The sequence below is a fragment of the Aquarana catesbeiana genome, linkage group LG10 (genome assembly GCF_042186555.1).
Source record: "Aquarana catesbeiana isolate 2022-GZ linkage group LG10, ASM4218655v1, whole genome shotgun sequence".
In the NCBI taxonomy this organism is placed as follows: domain Eukaryota; kingdom Metazoa; phylum Chordata; class Amphibia; order Anura; family Ranidae; genus Aquarana; species Aquarana catesbeiana.
This window is the reverse complement of record NC_133333.1, coordinates 130,644,459-130,665,630: the sequence shown is the minus strand read 5'-3', so window position 1 is coordinate 130,665,630 and position 21,172 is coordinate 130,644,459.

Genomic DNA, 21,172 nt, shown 5'->3' with positions numbered 1-21,172 from the left:
CTGAAGAAATTCTTATGGAATTGCTATTTACTTTGCAGTTCTAAAACCAACATCTGCATCAGAATATATCCTGAAAAATGTCATCAGAAAAGATTCCTTCAATTGATGAAATGAGGAAAGTGTCCAAAATCTCAATATAAACTTTTGCATTTATTGAAGATTTAATGACTGTCATCTTCCCCATAACATCAATGATTGTGGAAATTTGCATGTTTTCTTCAGGTAGTTGTCTTCATACATTTCAGTGGAACTGCACCAAAAATTCCAGCATTATCACACTGCCTAATGCAGATTCCTGATTCATCACTGAATATCGTTTTCAACCAGTCATCCACAGTCCATGATTGCTTTTCTTTAGCCCACTGTAACCTCTTTTTTTTTTTTTTTTTTTTTTTTTTTCCTGTGTAGGGGTTAATGATGGTTTTCATTAGTACAAATCAAATGGGAAGGTTGTTGATGGGAAGCTTACTGGTTGATCAAGGTAGAATTCAAAGCGTCAAGTTAGAAAACTTAAAGCAATATGCCTTTTAAAACCAGAAAATGCAAAACAAATGGTCAGAGACTGGAGTCAATGTCTGTGACCGAACTGTAAGATATTGCCTAAAGGAAATGGGATTTACATACAGAGAAGCCAAACGAAAATCCATCATTAACACCTAAACAGAAAAAAACAAGGTTACAGTGGGCTAAAGAAGAGCAATCATGGACTGTGGATGACTGGATATTCAGGGTATTCAGGGATGAATTCCAAATCTGCATTGGGCAGGGTGATGATGCTGGAACTTGTGTTTGGTGCCGTTCCAATGAAATGTATGAGGACGACTGCCTGAAGAAAACAACATGCACATTTCCACAATCATTGATATGGGGTTGCATGTCAGGTAGTTATGGGGGAGATGACAGTCATTAATTCTTCAATAAATGCACACGTTTATATTGAGGTTTTGGACACTTTTTATTCCATCAATTGAAAGGATCTTTGGTGATGACATTTTTCAGGATATAATCTGATGCAGATGTTTTGTTTTTGAACTGCAAAGTACATGGTGATTCCATAATATTTTCCTCAGAATTGAGTAATTCCATTTTTTTTTTTTTTTTTTTTTTTTTTTTTTTTTTCCCCCCTGCTTGATCTGCAAAAACAGTTGCAACTGACTACAGTTTTCTTTCCCCCTTCTAATGCAGATGTGCTGTTTTCAACCAGTGACAGTATGGGGAACTTCTCCTCCCCAAACTGCTGCCACACAGAGGCAGTGGCTGCAGAATTGGGAGCATGTTACATGTTCCCAAAAGTGAACTTATCCTTTTTTTAATTCAGATTTTTTTTTTTTTTTTGATAGAAGACATGGTATCCTTGTTTCGGTTACATTGTCTGTCTTACTAAATACAGATGCACGTCATCTTACTTTTTGTAAAAGTAGCTAGTTCTGTTGTGTGCCCTTTATTAAAAATATATATATATGGTCCCTAAGAGGATAATGTGATTTTTAATCTCTTGTACCATATCCAAGGATCATAAGAAACTTTACAAATATAATCTATCTGGTTTTCTTTATTTGTGATTCAGAAGTAGTAATCACCAGACCAAGGCTAGTGTAACTGACTGCATTGTTTTACATTCATCCTGTCTACTTTGTAACTGTAGATAGGGACTGAGAAAAGCATCAACTCCACATACCTCTTTGACAAAATTGTCTTTTAAAACCATATTATGCCCAAGCAGAAAATGTATTATATTGCAGCTCACCAATCATTAAGCTGTGGTGGCTGCATCAGTTTTCCTTTCTTTTGGCTCTGTTTTCATCTGGTCAGGAACACCCCTCCTGTATTAGAGAGGAACAATGCTGGATGAATGAGCATAGGAGTCACAGCAGCATTGTCATTCTGGGGAAAGAGTAGTGTCTAATCACTTTCTGCCTGTGCTATAGCCCAAAGATCATTACAGTGCAGGCCTCCTGTTCTGGGAGGACGTCCATGCATGTCCTTCCATGTGCCCTCTGGGGCGTGAATCGGGCATGTTCTGTGACCCCTGTGTGCTTTGGGTTGGGCACAGCTGATCACAGATCGGGGCAAATGGCCAATCCCAGGCGTGACGGTTATAGGCTCTTTTTTTGCTGACGCAGAGACAGCGTATTAGGAAAGAAGCTGATCTCACAGGGTACAATGAGTACATTGTTTACAATGATAATTGGGACACTGATCATTAGTGCAGTTTATCAGTGCCCATCCATGAAGGGGAAAAATGACTTATTTGCAAAATTCTATAACAATATTTTTTTTTTTTTTTAATTGGCAGTCTTTTTTTCATCTATTTAGCAAAAATTAAAAACCTGGTGCTGAGTCAATACCACCAAAAAAAAAGCTTGGTCTCAAACTTATAGAACCTTCATTTAGGTACTGTGTTGCAGGATCACGCTATTGTCATGCAAAGTGCAACAGTGTTGATAGCTGAAAATTGGCCTGGGCGGGAAGGAAGTGAAAGTGCCCGGTATTAAAGTGGTAAAATACACTAAACATATTTAAGCCAAACTCCAGCTCACACTTTAATCAGTCACAACAAATTTGTTTTCTTTCCTTTTTGGGATAAGTTTTACATGAATTTAATAAAATATGATCACTTCATATATCCCTGCCAGTGTTAAATGTTGTTTTTTCTCATGCTTGTAAACTGATGCATACTGCTAGAGAGCTTGTGAAAAACAGCAGACTTGCTGGTCCGATCAACAGAAGAAAACTGAAATTAAAAAATGAATGCAGCCATCACATATAAGAATTAGTAAGCTGCAATTTGTTTGCTTTTGTATTATTTCAATCTGTCTATTTGGTTTTCTTGTCAGTACAGAATGACATGTAAACAACATACTATTAAGGCACATGAAGTGAGAGAACACATCAAAGATATGATACAAGCAGGGTCAAATTGCACATTGATATGACTGATAATGAGGGATATCCCTACACGGGACGGTTTTCTCATCCAGGTGAGATTAAGTGAACCATCATAAAAGACGGGCACTGTAATATATTTAAGCGGGAACCATATAACTAGGCTTCTCAAAATCTGGTCAATACAGAAAGTGATTTAAAAAAAAAAAGAGAGCTGTGGGGGGGAGCTGAGGGCAGTCAGGGCCACGTCCATCCTAGACCTAAAGCATCCATAGACAAGCATTGTATCCAGGATTTTATCAAATTTATCCTGGCTGTTATGGAGGTTGCAGGTTATCTTATTGTTAGATGAGCCAGTTTAATTGGTGTTTGACATAGTCACATGTGACTATCGACTGGTTCCAACAACGTGCAATGGCTATCCTAGCTTTTAGGATCATGTGGGAAATCAAGCATGCGGTGTGTTAGAAGACACTTCTCAAATTTTTGAAAGGGTGCAATCTCTAGGGTTCTAACAAGCTGCATGTTTGTAATTGAGGAAATAAAATAAACACTCTTATCCAAAAGCTGGTCACATTGGCACACTGCCATCAGGTATGTGCGAAGAAAGGCGCGTGGCCTTATTCATGAATCGAGAAAAATGTTTATTCTAAACAAATTAGTATATACAAAGAAAAATACGTATTCATGAATAAATAAATAAGTGTTCTCATTTGATAAAATAGTAGAAATTGAGGCCCATACATGGGATAAAATAAATAAATGGCTAACGTGTTTTGAGGGGGTTTCCTGTTCATCATAGCCTTGAACAGCCAAAACTGGTCTGTATGTTTTTGACATGTCTATATCGAGAGAGACGACTGGATGGAAGGTATATCGCATGATGGATAGTACATTCTTATAGGCGGATTCTCCTTCACTGTAGTAGTATTTCCTTCCACATTGCAGCGCTCTCAGTAACTTGGTCTTCAAGACCCAATGGCTGGTTTAGGTGTTTCAGCCTGTGGTCCATGGCTGGATGCCGGAGTCGTTACTTGGCTCTCCAAGGAGATGGCTGCAATACAGCATCACGACAGGTAGACCGCAGGGACATCCAAGTAACGACTCGGGAATCCAGCCACGGACCACAGGCTGCAACATCTAAACCAGCCATTGGGTCTTGAAGACCAACATTAACTATCAATAGACAACATCTGTGTGTGTGTGTGTGTATATATATGTGTGTGTGTGTGTGTGTGTATGTGTATATATATATATATATATATATATATATATATATAAACCCTACAGTACTGAGAGCACTGCTGTGTGGAAGGAAATACTACTACAGTAAAGGAAAATCCGCCTATAAGAATTGTACTATCCATTGTGCATTGTGTTTTTGTTTATTTTTTGGGATAAAAGTTTTATATGCATAAAAAAATCTGATCATTTGTAGGTATCTCTGCCAGTGTTAAAGGACAAGTTTATCTTTCATAACGAAAGGATCAGCCCCCAATCGCCAGCTCCGACAGTTAGCTGGGATCTTCTCCCTGCGCCTGCTGTCACTGGGCTCTGCCCATCCAGCTGTGTCACTCATTCAAAGTGTTCTGTGAATTGAAAAGTACAAGTCCCGCCTTAGCGGTTGTCGGCTTGTAGTTCTCAATGAGCTGCCATGGTGCTGTGAGCACTGTGGTAGGGCACTGATTCTTCCTGTCACAGTGCAGCACCCTGCCTGTATGAGGTATAAGCAAGCAGGTACACTGACAGGTCTGCAGAAGTCCTGCATGGCATTGGAGATCTGCTGATCACTGGTGCAATGCTTTACAGGCTCCTACAACATAAAAATAATGCAGATTTTTTTTTTTTTTTTGTACCTGCAAAAAATGTGCATTTTTTTTGTAAAAGGGTGAACTTATCCTTTTAAGTGGTTGGTCTCATCCCTGTAAACTGATACATCTGGAAGAGAGCTTCTTTTGAAAAACAGATTTCCTAACCAGATGAAAACAAGAGTGAGAAAAGAGAGCCTAAAAAGAACTAATGCAGCTGTTGAATCTAGGAATTTGTAAGCTGCAATATAATACTTTTCGGTTTAATACTGCTTTAGGGCTCGTTCACACCATACGTGCACGAAGAACTGATAGGAAAACTGCGCAGATTTCACTTGCAGAGACATGAGTTTCACATCAGTTTTCCTGCGCGTTTCAGTCACTTTATATGCACGTTGACATCAGTTTTCATGCTCATCAGTTATGTGCCCTGTTCAAACCAATGTTGATTTTCTTTTTTTCTTGTTTCCGTACAGAAAACTGCATCCATGATGCAGATTTTGCACGTTGTGTGATCCTGCTCTAAAGGTGTCAATTGTGCCCCTGTGTTTCCATGCAGCCTTCCAATAAGGGCTATAAGTAGCTGTTTGAGTCAATGTTATGCAAGCAGACTGAAAGGGGCTACGATGAGGCTTAAAGTTAGCTAGGTACACACTAAAATAAAATTGGCTAGTTCAGTAGGAACCGGACATCTTTTCTTCATGGTGTGTACAGCTCTCTGTCTGACAGAAGCTGGTCTAAGGACTGGCTTATGTGCAAGAGACATGCTGGAAAAACATCTGATCTGCAGCTAATGGCTGCGAGCGCTAATCTGTGTATTCTGATGGGGCAGGAAGGAGTCCCCCCCCAGCCCCATCAGAATACATGGACACAGCAGGGGCGATCGCCGCACCAACAACAGACGAACACCGTAAAATTCATAAATTGTGTTGTAAATACAGTTGTGCTCATAAGTTTACATACCCTGGCAGAATTTATGATTTCTTGGCCATAATATGAATAACGCGAAAACTTTTCTTTCACTCATGTTTAGTGTTTGTCTGAAGCCATTTATTATCAATCAACTGTGTTTACTCTTTTTAAATCATAATGACAACAGAAACTACCCAAATGACCCTGATCAAAAGTTTACATACCCCAGTTCTTATTACTGTGTATTGCCCCCTTTTAACATCAATGACAGCTTGAAGTCTTTTGTGGATGAGGATCTTTATCTTCTCAGATGGTAAAGCTGCCCATTCCTCTTGGCAAAAAGCCTCCCAGTTCCTGTAAATTCTTGGGCTGTCTTGCATGAACTGCACATTTTGAGATCTCTCCAGAGTGGCTCAATAATATTGAGGTCAGGAGACTGAGGTGGCCACTCCAGAACCGTCACTTTTCTGTTGTAGCCAATGACAGGTTGACTTGGCCTTGTGTTTTGGATAATTGTCTTGTTCTTGTTGGAATGTCCAAGTATATCCCATGCGCAGCTTCCTGGCTGATGAATGCAAATGTTCCTCCAGTATTTTGTGATAACATACTTCATTCATCTTGCCATCGATTTTGACCAAATTTCCTGTGCCTTTTGTAGCTCACACATCTTCAAAACATCAGCGTTTTCACCTCTTGTGTTTCACAGTAGGAATGGTGTACCTTTTCATCATAGGCCTTGTTGACTCCTCCCCAAATATAGTATTTATGATTGTGGCCAAAAAGCTCCATTTTGGTCTCATCACTCCAAATGACTTTGTGCCAGAAGGTTTGAGGCTAGTCTCTGTGCTGTTTGGCGTATTGTAAGCAGGATACTTTGTGGCATTTGCGTAGTAATGGCTTTCTTCTGGGGACCATGCAGCCCATCTTTCTTCAAGTGCCTCATTGTGCATCTTGAAACAGCCATACCGCATGTTTTCAGAGAGTCCTGTATTTTACCTGAAGTTATTTGTGGGTTTTTCTTTGCATCCCAAACAATTTTCCTGGCAGTTATGGCTGAAATTTTAGTTGGTCTACCTGACCGTGGTTTGGTTTCAACAGAACCCCCCATTTTCCATTTCTTGATTAGAGTTTGAACACTGCTGATTGGCATTCTCAATTCCTTGGATATCTTTTTTTATATCCCTTTCCTGTTTTTTTTTTATACAGCTCAACTACCTTTTTCCGCAGATCCTTTGACAATTCTTTTGCTTTCCCCCATGACTCAGAATCCAGAAATGTCAGTGCAGCACTGGATGAAAGGTGCAAGGGTCTTTCAGGAGTCCGGAAACTCATTGACTATATATATTACACACACACACACACACACACACACACACACACACACACACACACACTCTACAAGCAAACAGGTCACAGGTGAGGATGGTTACCTTTTTAATAGCCATTCAAACCCCTTTGTGTCAACTTGTGTGCATGTTATAAGGCCAAAATCACCAGGGTATGTAAACTTTTGATCAGAGTCATTTGGGCAGTTTCTGTTGTCATTATGATTTTAAAAAAGTAAACACAGTTGATTGATAATAAATGGATTCAGCCAAACGCTAACCATGAATGGAAAATGTTTTGTGTTATCCATTCATATGCTCTGAAAAATGGCAAAGGAATCATAAATTCTATCAGGGTATGTAAACTTATGAGCACAACTGTACCTTTGTGTAAAAAATGGCACAACTTGCAACAATATCGCGTATCAGGTGCCAAGAATCTTTTGCAGAATTGTCTCAGAAAAGAACATACGACACCATAAGTACTTTTAGATGTAGGAGAAATGGATCTGGGAAGTATGTAACCGTATTAATGTGCTCATGTCACCACAGGAAAGATCGCTTTTAAATGGCCAGCATGCAGCTCCTGAAACATGTTGCTTGGGTTACCACAATACACAGACTGCAAAGATTTCAGCAAGCTGGAGATGGAGGAGAGAACTGTGACATATTGCATTATCTGCTGGCTCCAGTGATTGCTCCTCCTTCCCCCAGCATGCTGGCACTCTATCTTGTGGTGATATGTAAGTGCATTACTACTGTGTTTTTATGTTTCAATAAAGTGTTTATTGCGTAAGATGTGCTTTCTTCCTTTTTTTTTTTTTTTGTTCTTTGCTTTTACCTACAATTTACTGCTTTTCCACTTTCTGGTTGCGTGAGGCACTGGTAATGTAAACTTTGGCTCCTAGTTGCATCCTGGTAAAGCTACTGCACCAGTTTTTCCTCTCAGATGATGGGGGGGGGTTGCATTCTCTCCGTGGGTGAGGAGGGGCAGTACCTTCTGGCTTCTCCGTCCTCTGTGACCAGCCCAGCACCCCCCCAGCATGGGAGGGGGTTGCTCTGGTGTCCTCGTTCTCCTCCAGCTCATGGGAGTAATGGCCGGTCGGAAGATCCTGCTCCAAGTGCTCGGAGGCTGTGGGTGTGCTTGGCGTGCATGCAGAGAAGCTAAAGCTCTCAGCATGTTGGCTCTGAGTCCCAGTCAGTGGGTGACCTTGCTTCTGGGCGTAACTTCTGGTGGGGCGTGTGACGACAAGTAGTTCCGGCCGCTGGAACGCAAGAGGAAGAGGCGGGTCTTCTGGCTGGGGCTTCCTTCCGCCCCTCGAGTGTGGGAACGCCGGAAGGATTCAAACTTTAAAAGGCTCAGGAATCAGAGCTGCTGCAATAAAGCCATTAGCAGGGATGGCAGATGCAGGCACCCAGAACCTCAGCCAGGCCCAGGTAGGAGATGTACAGTGGTACCTCTTATCTTTACACTCAGTATTTTTTGCAATTGTCTTGCCTTCTTTCAGGGAAGCCTGCAGCTGAATGTTAAAGAATAATTATTCCCTTTTACAGTTCAGCAGGAATTGGGAGCGCCATGTGAGGCTGGGTTCTCCTCATGGGTCTCTCCCTTCTCTTTCTTTCGCTCTTCAGGGTGTACGGTGGTGGTAGCACAGGGCTTAACCCTAGTGAGGCAGGGTTTTTTTGTCTTTCAGAATGCCACTGCCAAATCAGAAAGAGCCCCTTCAGGGTGAAAGTTCCCCTCTTTTGCTAAAACCTACTAAGACTCCTGGTCCAAAGCACTCTGCAGGTCTTGCATTGCAGGACATGTGAAAGAAGAGTCCAAACAAGAATGCAAGGAACTCTTCTCTGTAAGGAAGGAACTTGCAGAAACTTTAAGGAAAGTACATTTCCTTTTTGAAGAAGCAGGGTCAGGGGTCCGCTCAAAGCCAGAGCTCCCATTCCAATCCTCTGCCCTCTACTTCAAAATAGGTGGAAAGTGAGTCAGAGGAGCAGAGACAGTATTTCCCCCCCCCAACATGGAATTCAGAAGAGGAGGAAGACAGGCCTCTCGCTACAAGCTTACGTTGGAGGAAGTGGAGGACCTATTAAAGGCAGTTTACACCACCCTGGATATACAGGAAGAGAAGACTCCATTACCGTTACACGATAAAATGTATCAAGAGCTAGATGGGACTAAACATAGTGTTCCCAATCTGTAAGGTACTGAGACAGTGAAAAGGAGTGGAAGGACCAGGAGAAGGGAGATTTCCTTTTGAAAAAAGATGAGTCTTGTTTGGAATAAAAAACAAAAATTTATGTGGCCTTCTCCCAGGCCTCAAGGCGTACTGATCTAGCTTTTGAGGGCATGGAGGTCTTTAAAGGGGTTGTAAAGGTTCAGGGGTTTTAAAAAAAAAAAAAAAAAAACATGTCATACTTCCCTCCGCTGTGCATTTGGCTTTGCAGAGTGGCCCAATCCTCCTGTCCTGGGGTCCCTCAACGGCGCACCTCCTCTTCTCGAGTGCCCGTCGGAGAAGAGCTCTCCTTCGTGGACACCCGTGTGGGTGTGCTCCCGTGTCCTGTTTCTGCGTCTATTCACACAGAAAGCAGGACTCAGCCCCGGCGCCCGTGTCATTGGGTTTAATAGCAGCATAGCCATTGGCTCCCGCTGCTATCAATCCATCCAATCAGGGAGACACTGGTTTTTGCTGGTGTGCTCATCCCCGGCGTGAAATAGAGGGGGTACAGGTAAGTAAAATGGGGGCTCGGGGGGTGCTGCAGCATTACAGGAGGTTTTACAACCTCTTTAAGGATGCAATGGACAAGAGGACAGATTCCCTCCTAAGAAGAGATGGGATTCCTCCCTGTAATTTGAAGCCGGCTATGGCATCTACTGTAGTGGCGAGAAACCTTGAATGCTGGGTAGAACAGCTGAAGGGGCATGTAGAAGCAAGCACTTCCAGAAAAAATTCCTTCCCTACGCTCCTGAAGGCAGTTAAGTACATGGATTACGCCTCAGCAGAGTCCATCAGAATGTTGGCAAGATCCTCCGCCCTTATCAATTCGGCAAGATGGGGCTTATGGTTTAAGACCTGGTCGGGGGACTCTGCTTCGAAGGTGAAACTCTGCCGGATCCCCTTTACAGGGGACTCACTCTTTGGCCTTTCCACCAAAGAAAAAAGGAATTCCACCAAGGAAAGATTTTCGTCCTTTTCATCAGCCCTGAAAAGAGAGAGAGCAGAGCCATGAGGCCTTGGAATTCCCAGAGGGGGAGAGGCGGGGGGAGTGCTCTTCAGACCCCCAGAGAGAGTTACAAAAAAGCAATGATTGCCTTCTGATGGGTGGAAAGCTACAGGCTTTCTTTCCAGTCTGGAAAGAAGCAACGACGAGTACTTTTGTATTAAACCTCATCAGACAAGGTTACGACCTAGAGTTCTCTCAGATTCCCCCTCATTGTTTGTATATAACGAATCTCCAAAAAGATAAAGAAAAGGCTCTGGCTATGACATCCCTTTTTGAGGGAGATGATGCTGATATCATCCAGGTTCCCAAGGAGCAGGAGGGAGAGGGATATCTTCCCAGATATTTTTGGTCAAGAAATCTTTGGGGAAATTCCGCCTAATCTTAAATTTGAAAATCTTGAACAGGTCAATAAGATACAAAAGATTCCGGATGGACACTATCTTTTCAGTAAGGAATCTACTCGTTCCCAATTGGTTTATGGCGTCAGTTGATTTGAGGTATATGTATCTGCACATACCAATTGCAGAATCGTCTCAGATTTCTACGCCTGGTTTCTATGTCTGGCAGTCAACCTGAGAGGGGAAATTTCTCATCTCCAGTTCAGGGCTCTGCCTTTCTTCCTCGTCCACAGTGTTTACAAAAGTCTTGGCGGAGGCCTTGGAACCCCTGAGGTTGAAAGGGATCACCATAGTACTCTACCTCGATGACTTGCTACTCTTTGCAGAGACTAAGGAGAAAGTAGTGACCAACCTGCAAATATCCCAGAAGCACCTGAACAATTTGTGCTGGCTACTGAACCATCAGAAATCAAATCTGATACTGACCCAGTAAGTAAGATTCCTAAGGTACGAGATAGATTTGACACTACAAAGGATTTTTCTCCTAACATAAAAAATACAGAAGGTTCAGTTAGCCTTAAAGTTAGCCTTAAAGTCCAGTCCAACATGGAAGTATCTGTACGAAGGGCCATATCAGTACTGGGCCTGTTTACAGCAGCAATGCCAGCGTTGCAGTGGGCCAGACTACATGCTCGCCGCTTTCAGTGGCATATACTTCAGAAGTGGTTGCATCAGGAGTCGCTAGAGAAAAGGATTAAGTTAGGGGCAAGAGCGAAATGGTCCCTATGGTGGTGGGGGGATCAAAGGAACCTCTCAAGGGGTCTTCCTTGTTTCTTTCCAGTAACCAAACGTTTAACAGATTCAAGCGCATGGGGATGTAGAGCCCACCTCTGAGAACATACAGCCCAAGGCAAATAGTCCAAGGCAGAGGCCAGGAGATCTTCAAACTGGAGTCTTCTGGTCTTCCAGCGGTCCTCAGGAGGTCATCATGTGCAAGTTCTGTAAGACAACATGACAGCTGTCCTATCTGACAAAACTGGGGAACAAGGAGCAGAGGGCTTATGGAGCTGGCGCATCAGATCCTATCTTGGGCGGAATCCAATCTGGCTTCGCTAGCGGCAATTCACATGAAGGGCACGCAGAATGTGCTAGCAGACTACTCGGCAAGACATGACTAAGTTTGTAAGCATGTTCGGCATGGGGGCGTGACCGGATGCGGATGTTGGTGTGGCATGAGATGTGAGAACGCCATCACTCTCCCTCCCCTCGCCTGTTCTCACTCCAGCTCCATCCCTTATACATCTCATGGAGACCCCTCTGGATGTCCCTGGGAGCTGCTGACCTGTCAGCGCCGGGCGGACGGCTGCGTGAAGGAGCCTTCGGCGATATTCGGATCCCGGCTTGTCCTTGTCTCTGGGACGCCGATTTGTTGTCGGCAGCGTTGCCTAGACACGGGGGGAGTGTCAGCCTCAGAGTGTACTTCCCATCAGAGACTCGACATGCTGAACTCAGCTGACACATAGAGAAAAGAAACGGAATTTCAGCTTGGATGTGACGGCGGTAGTGTGAGAGACTCCTGCCGAACTCTCTTCACTCTGACCACCTGGGACCATCACTGGCAACACTCTTGATGTGCTGGACCGATGAAACTGGTCACAAACGGAACCTCAGCTCAGAACATTAGAACAGGGGATGCTGGACTTTGGTGAGAAATACCCATTTTGACTTACGTTTATTCTTTAGTATTTATATTTATTATGACCCACATCTGGACAGCAGGGGTTGGATCATGTAATATCTCTCTTGAGTTCTGAACTGTGGGAGATAGTTCTTAATATCCTACCTTTTTAACATATATGCTAATAAATGATTATGCCATCACAACGTACCACTAAAGTGAGTCAAGGCGCTGCTGCTAAATTAAAGGAATTTTCACACGGACAGACTCCTCCAAAAAGCAATCAACAGCCTGCACACTCCAGCATGTTGTCAAAATTACAGTCAGGGGTTAACCCTCACAGGAGAAACCAGGGTCAGGGAAATGCAACTCCTGTAACAGGACTGAATATGTCTACAGGAAACCCACCAGTAGAAGGGTTGGAGGAAGTGTAGGGGCAAACAACATTACCTCAGAACGTGGCAAACTTGGGGGAATTAGAACCATCATTAAGCCCGGGTTCACACCTATGCGAATTAGATGCGGCTTACAACGCATCCAATTCGCAGGACATTTTAAACTAGGTTCATTTGAATGAGACTGGTTCACATATGTGCGTTGCATTCGCACTGCGCATTGAACAAAAAAGTGTGCATTTTCTGGTCATTGCGGTGCGAATTACAAGCCCATTATCTTCTATGGGCACGCAGCTGTGTTGCGGTGTGAACATAAATGATCTCCCCTCCTCCTACACCTCCCCCTCTTCCAGTTCCTCCCCTGTCTGTTTTGGTGTGCTGAGCAAGCATGGCAAAAAGGGGTAGAAAAGTTGCATCAAAGGCCAAGGAATCCGTGGATTGTGAGGAGCTGATCAGACTTGTGAGGGAGAAACCGATGATTTAAGACGCCTGGCGTCCTAAATAGAAGGACAACGTTGCTAAAAAACGTGCATGGCTGGAAATTGCCAGAATCATCTTGCCAGAGTGGAGCATGTGCTCATCCCAAGTTCAGGCTGCCAAATGTAAGTTTTTTTTTTTTTTTTTTTTTTTTTTTTTTTTTATTCCCTTTCACTACCTGTAGATGCTGTCCTATTGTTTAGTTATGTTGTCCATTTTTATTCTAATATTAGAAAAAACAACAGCGTGTGTTTGCCCACAAATCCATACCAAGCCACATGCCCTCAACACTGTGCACATAACGGCGTCAGACAGCGACGGAGGGGTCCCTAAATTAGTTCATAAGCTAAGATTCGCTTAGGCTAGCAAAAGAATATACAATGCAAATGTGAACAACATTATTTTTATTTAAACAAAAATTAAGAAAAAAAGCATTATTTGTTACAGCACACTTTTCACTTTGTCAAGGCCCTAATAATATAATGCAAACCAATCCACACTTTTTATGATTAGATAGAATTCATCTGCCAAGGCACCTCTCCAGCTGGCGACATAAAGAAGTTTTGGAATTCACCACGAATATGTGTACCACTAGTGGTGCCCCTAGTAACATTCCACTGTGCCGCCTCCATGTTATGGCTCAGGGAATCCCCAAATAGATATCCGTCACGTTCATGCACATAGTTGTGCAGTGCACAGGCTGCTTTAACAGCACTGATAGCATGGTCAATACTGAGCTTTATTGATGTATGCATGAATCTCCACTTATTGCATAGTATACCAAATGCACATTCAACTACTCGTCGTGCCCTAGTGCGTCTATAATTGAACACTCTTTTTTCTGTTGTCAGAGAGCGACTAGAAAAAGGCCTGAGCATGTGCTCTGCAAGTGCAAACGCTTCATCTCCTACAAATACATGTGGGAGGGAAGGATCTGTTGTTCTGGGCAGGGGAGAATGACTGGGCAAGTCTAGTGTATTCTCACGCAGCATGCGGCCAAATGAGGAATGTGAAAATACACTAGAATCCGAGCTGCTGCCATGAGAACCCACATCAATATAAATAAAATTATAATTTGCGTCTGCCACTGCCAATAATACCAACAAAAAATATTTCTTATAATTAAAATATTGGCTCCCACTAGCTGGAGGCTTGAGGATGCGGATGTGCTTCCCATCAATGGCTCCCAGACAGTTGGGGAAGTTGCAACGCTGCCAGAATAGCTCCGCTACCTGCAACCATTCGTGTTTGTTTGGCTTCTTCATAACCAAATACTTAAGTTCTTCCCATATGACTAGGCAGGTTTGATTAACAATGCCACTAATAGTTGATTTCCCAACCTTAAATTCAAAGTGCAAACTTCCAAACGAATTTCCTGTTGCTAGGTACCTAAAAGCAGGCATAAATAAAATTAATTTTATTTTTTTGTTTTTCAGTGCATTACTTACAGACAAGGTGGCGCAGCATGCGTGATGCTTACCACAAATATATACGCCATCTCAAAGAAGCAAGGAAGGGCTCGGGGGCAGCGCCTAGAGTACCCTATATGTTTGCCAAGGACTTAGATTTTCTGCAACCCATTGTGGAGATGAGGGAGTAAGTTTTCATCTATATCATCTATGTATCTGCAAACCTCTTAACTTGGATTATGCCTAGTTAAGTTACACTCTTTTTTTTTAAAAAACAGGACAGAAGCTAGTTGGGAGGAACAAGATGTTATGGATGACCAACTGGAGGCACAACCGGAGGCCCAAGCCCAGATTAGTTTGGAAGAAGGCACAGATGATTTGTCACAAATCCAAAGCTCCTCGAATCTGTAGGAAACCAACCCAGATGAGCAATCTGCAGTGGCAGAGGCTATCCCTGGGCCCTCCTCTGCTCCTGCAGACATTGTTCTGCCAGCTAAAGTGCCACGGAGGCGACCACCTCTATCGCAACCTGACATAAGTGAGCGCCTACTTGAAATGTTGAAAAACATGTCTGAAAAGGTGGATACTTTTTTATGTCCGGATACTATACTGGTGCTCAGTTTTGTCCCTCAAGAGGGGATGAAGGATGCATTGGAGAGTTTTTTCAATAACTTGAGTCCTCCGTCCCTTACTGATGGGGACAGAGCTGAATTGGATCGCTCCATCACGCTGGAAGAGCTTCAATTGGTCACCAGTGAGATAGCAAATCAGAAAACACCGGACCCAGATAGTCTGCCGGTTTAAATATATCGGCAGTATGGGAGGGTTTTGCTACCTGAGCTGCTGAGGGTATTGAATATCTCAATGGCAGAGGACGCTCTACCTCCATCAATGATGGACTCCTACAATTATAACTATATACAAAGAGGGTAAGGATCCACTTGATGTGGCTTCATATAGGCCCATTGTGCTTTTAAATACAGATATAAAAATCTTTGCAAAAACTTTGGCAGCGCAGCTGAATAAAGTTATTGCAAAACTTATCCACCCTGACCAATCGGGTTTTATACCCGGAAGAACAACCTTTGATTGTTTGGAGTGGCAGTACCTATGGAGGGTCATGGAAGCAGCTCAGCTTGGGCCGAGATTTATTGGGTGGGTTAAAATGCTATATGGTGCCCCTGGGGCCAGAGTCAAGGTAAACAATGAACTGTCTGAAAGATTTGGCTTGGGGAGGGGGATGAGACAGGGTTGCCCCATGTCCCCCCTCCTCTTTGCCATTGCAATAGAGCCCCTGGCCGTCGCTCTTAGAACTTCAAGATGGATGAGGGAGTTTGGGGTTGGTGACTGGGAAGACAAACTTGCATTGTATGCAGATGATTTGCTGTTGTTTTGGGGGCTATGCAGGACTCTCCCAGGGAAGCAATGAAGATTATTAATAATTTTGGACTAATTTCAGGGTTAAAAATAAACTGGGCAAAATCTTCCTTGCTACTGGTTGACCCGCTGCGTGACCCCTTGCCAGAAGAAGTAGCCCAGATCCCAGTAGTGAACAAATTTAAATACCTAGGTATAACCATATCTAGAGACCCTCGGAGTTATGTTTTAGATAACATTGTCCCATTACTGACTAAATTCAGAGATAAAATAAAAATCTGGAAAAGTCTGACAATTTCAGCGGCAGGACGATGCAATTTAGTCAAAATGATCTGGATGCCGCAACTCCTTTATGTGGTACATAATTCCCCGATATGGTTGTATAAAAAATGGTTCCAAAACATTGACAGTTTGTTTAGGGCATTGATCTGGAAGGGCAGAACCGCTAGAATTCAGTTAAGTACCCTTCAACTCCAGCAACAGGAGGGAGGGGTAGCCCTCCCACACCCATTTAGCTACTTCCTAGCATCGCAACTCCAGCACATCGGAGGATGTAATTTAGTAGATCAAGAGCTAAGGAGAAAGAGGCTTTTACAAAACACTCCACATGACTCGATAATTGAGGCTCTGGAGGCTGGCTCTTTCGTCTCAAAAATACCTACCCTAAACCTTATGATGAAAGTATGGGATACAGCAAAAACAACTTTGAAGTATGAAGGCCTTACTGAATATACACCACTATGGGAAAATGGCAAATTGGGGGAAATGCAGAAGATTGAGACAGTAAGGGACTGGAAGAGACGTGGAATAAAGTTTGTCTCCCAACTATATATAAATGGATCCCTTTCAGGACTTGAGAGATCAATATGCCCTTTCAAATAAATATTTCTTTAGTTATCTACAAATCAGGCGTGCTCTGAAGGAACAATTTAGAGAAAGGACTATGGAGTGGAGTGCAATTCCAGTACTCAAAGATTTGGTTAACAGCGAGACAAGGAAAGGTCTAATATCAAAACTATATCTACACATTAATAAGAAGAAACTGAGTGAGGTGGAGCCCCCTTTATATAGGGAAAAATGGGAAAAAGAAGTGGGAAATATCACTGTATCCTAGTGGAGCAGAATCTTGGAAGTGGCTCTATCGGTTTCTTTGTCTCCCTCTCAAAGGATGTCACATCTGTTTCTGCTTTATAGAACTTACCATACCCCTTTAAAACTTTTCCAGTTTAGCTGCCGCTCTGACTCAAATTGCCCTAGATGTGGGGACTTAGAGGCAGACATGCTCCATATGTTCTGGAGATGTCCAAAATTGTTCCGTTACTGGACGGGGGTGATAGAATATATTGACCGGGTGTTTGGTACCTCCATCGAGAGGGAGGCAAAATGTTGCTTGCTGGGCTTGGTGGGGGAGGGGGGAAATTAGGAAGCAGGCAGATAGCGGCCTCAAGATGCTTATTCCAAGCAAGGAATTTGATCGCCCGGAGGTGGCAATCGGTGACACCCCCTCCAGTGAGGAATGGGTTAACATCATGAATACCGTTATTCTTAAAGAAAGAACGGTGTACATAAGGCAGAGCGCACTCTGGAAATACAACTCGATCTGGAAACCTTGGTGGGATGCAAGAGAAAATGATACATAGAAACTTAGATATCCGGTAAAAATATTGAGTGAGAAACAATTTAATAGAGAATAGACCCCTATGAGTTTGAAGTATGTTTTTTTTTTTTTTTTAACTTTGTTGGATCTAAGAAAATCTTGAATAAAGAAATAGAAATTAAAAAAAAAAAAAAAAAGACTTGCTCGGCAGGAACAAAGCAAGGGAGTCCGAATGGTCATTGAACCAAGAAATATATCTGATGATTACCGGGAGTTGGGGACTGCCCTAGATAGACTTATTTGCGAACTAAGGGAACGCAAAGGCGTCTGCCTTCTTTTCGCTGCAAAGAAAGGATCAAGCTTTGGGGTTGGATGCATTGGCACAGAGATGGGACTTCTCCCTGTCCTATGCTTTTCCCCCGTTCCAGCTGATTCCGCAGGTACTAGCGAAGTTCAGAATAGAATCCACAGACTTTTTTTTTTACTCAAAAAGGGTTTTATTGATTACATACAAAATGCTTACAAAATGTTTACAAGCAGTACGGTCATACAATCTCTTTTTCTACCATTGAATTTATATTCAGAAGTCTGTAAGATAAAGCAAAGAAAACGTGTTTTGCACCTCACAGACATGTATACCGTGTAGTAGTACCGGACAGTCTTTATCACACAGTGTGCAGTAACAACCTGATACTGTGCACTCTCTATACCTCGTTCTTTACAGCAACAGCCGGTCCATAATGAGATCAACTGGAGCCAACCCTGGAACGTTCAACCAATGTGACCAAATTTTATCAAACTTTCTCATACTATCCGTGTTGATATATATATTTGTTTGGGCCCCTACTGCGTGATGGAGCTGGAGATAATAGAATCGCATGGCGACCATTAAGTTGAATTCAGACTGTAGTTCAGTAAATGAACGCAGTTTCCCATCCCTGAATATTTGAGTCAGGTAGTTCATGCCATCTTGCTGCACACCTTTTGCTATATTGTAATTTCTCCAGTTCCAAGTATCACTTGTTCCCCCAAATGGGACTATATCTAGTAAAGCCCTCTACCTGCTGTATTGCTCTGACCTTATTCCACACCTTTTGCATCAAATTGTAAGTAGGGATGAGTTTATTTGACTTGGCAAATCTCAGCGCCTCTAAGCCCTCCTCTACCTCCCCACCTGTTTCTGCCTTTAGAAGGTGTGTTACCGGATCTATCAGATTAAGTATTTGCGTATCCGGGGGTCTCAGGGCCCTAGCTATGTGTTGGAGTTGGGAAGCCATATAGTATATCCATGGTTTTGGGAGAGGGAGCCCCCCCCGCCTCCTTTGGACATTGCAGCTGTTCTAGTTTAATTCTAGCGGTGGAGTTTAGCCAGATAAGTGACCTGAAGATAGAGTTGATGACTCTGAACTGTTTTAGGGGAACAACCATGGGAGTTTTGTGTAGTATATACAGTATCTGTGGCATCAAGATCATTTTGATCAAATTTATTCTACCCATTGGGGACATCTTCAGTCTAGCCCATGCCTTCACTCAGTCTCTGCAGCGATTCAGTAGGGGAGACAGATTCAGTCTGATATAGTCTAGGGGACTGGGTGTAATCTGAACTCCCAAATATCTAAATTCCTTGGTCACAGGAATGTCCATCAAGGCTGATTCTCGTGAACTGGGAATATTATCCAGCGGCATCAACGCGGAATTAGTCCAGTTGATTACCAATCCCGAATAGTGGCCAAACCTGTGAATTACCGTCATAGCTTCTCGTAGGGATGCATTCGTGTCGCCCAGCAAGAGCATGGTGTCATCTACATATAACATGCATTTTTCTTGGCACTCTCCGTACTGTAAACCTCTAATGTTTGCATTTGCTCGTATAGAGGAAGCCAGTGGTTCAATAGCCAGGGCAAACAATAGGGGTGATAGAGGGCAGCCCTGTCTTGTCCCCCTAAAAAGAGGGAAATAGTCATACACCCTCCCAGATTCCCGGATGGCTGCCTTCGGGGAGCTATACAAAAGTTGGACCCATTCTATATAGTGTGTCCCAAGCCCAAACTTGCATTACGGCCCATAAGTAGGACCACTCTATACTATCAAAGGCCTTATGGGCATCAAGAGATAGTAGTGCTCTATCCCCCATGTTATCAGCCATAGATTGTATATTAAGAAACAGTCGGTGTACGTTAATAGCCGTAGATTTTTGGGGCATGAACCCTGCCTGGTCCGAGTGAATTATGGATGAAATGGCTTTGTTCAGTCTAAGGGCTAGTAATTTAGCCAGTATTTTCACGTCTGCCTGTAACAGGGATATTGGCCTATAGGAGCCTGGGTCTAAAGGGTCTTTGCCGGGTTTCAAGAGTAGCATTATTATGGCTTTGGACATACTGTAGATAGGGGGAGACATCCTGACATTTTTGCTTTGTTAAATACTTCCAATAACCTAGGTAGCAAGTATTCCCCATAGTTCCTATACACCTCTATAGGTATGCCATCTTCTCCTGGTGCCTTGGAGTTAGGGAACATAGCGGTCGCTGATTGAAGCTCCGCCAAAGGGGCGTCGAGCAGTTGATAGTCTGTTTCTGACAATACGGGCAATTCTATACCTTCGAGGTAGTCCAGCAGGGTGATTTCGGTATAGACTTGTCGGGAGCGGTATAAGTCTAAGTAAAATGATTTATGGATCGCCATAATGTTATCTGGCGAGTTGGTAGTCTTGCCATCAGGAGCCCTCAGGGCATCAATGGATGGCGATGCTTGTTGAGCTCGGTAAATTTTTGCGAGGAGGCGACCAGTATGTTCCCCTTCCTCGTAGAAGGCAAGCTTGCTGAAGAAGCACTTCCGCTCCACCGTAGAGGAGGTGAGCCTATTCAACGCCTCCTGCGCTAACAGCCATGCCTCTCTACATTCCTCATTAGGATCGGCTATAAACTGGGTCTCTAGGTCGTCAACCAGGCGTTCCACTCCCTTGCTTTGTGCACTTGATTTCTTTTTGAACACATTTATTTCTCTTATGAATAGCCCTCTAAGGTAGGCCTTGAACATCTCCCATCTCATTCCTACATCCTGGTCACCCACCTGCTTTTCCCAAAAGTTAGCATTGTCTTGTATAAACTGAGGTGTTGATGTTATTAAATTAAGCCAGAAGGCATTAAGTTTCCATGGGGCTCTGTTCAGAGTGGACAGGGGGCACACCTTCAAATCTATTATCAGAGGGGAATGGTCCGAGATTCCCCTCAGAGCATAGGTGATATCTGAAACCGGTCGTGCTGCTGTTTCAGAGCATAAACATAAATCAAAATGGGAAAGGGACATATATATGAAAACACGAGAACTGGCATTTTCCAGGATTCCTACTCCTCCATAAGTCTATCTATCCCACCTCCTCCACCAATTTCCATCAGGGCCGTGCGGTACAAACCTCGCCCCGCCTGGACCGGGGATGCTTGTCCAGCTGTGGATCGAGGAAACAATTAAAGTCTCCCATGATATAAATCGGCACCTCCGGACGACCCAGCTGAAAATCCAAGATCGCCCTCGGGACCCGATGACTATATAGAGGCAGGATGTACACAAAGCCAAGTATACATTCCAGTGAAAACAAACGGCAGTGTAAAATGACATATCTCCCCTCGCTATCAATTTCAGTGCTCAATTCTTGGTAGTCCAGTGCGCAATGTATTAATACACTCACGCCCCTGGAAAAGGAGGTGTGAGTGGAGTGATAGGCCTTTCCCATCTATCTGAAATTGAGACA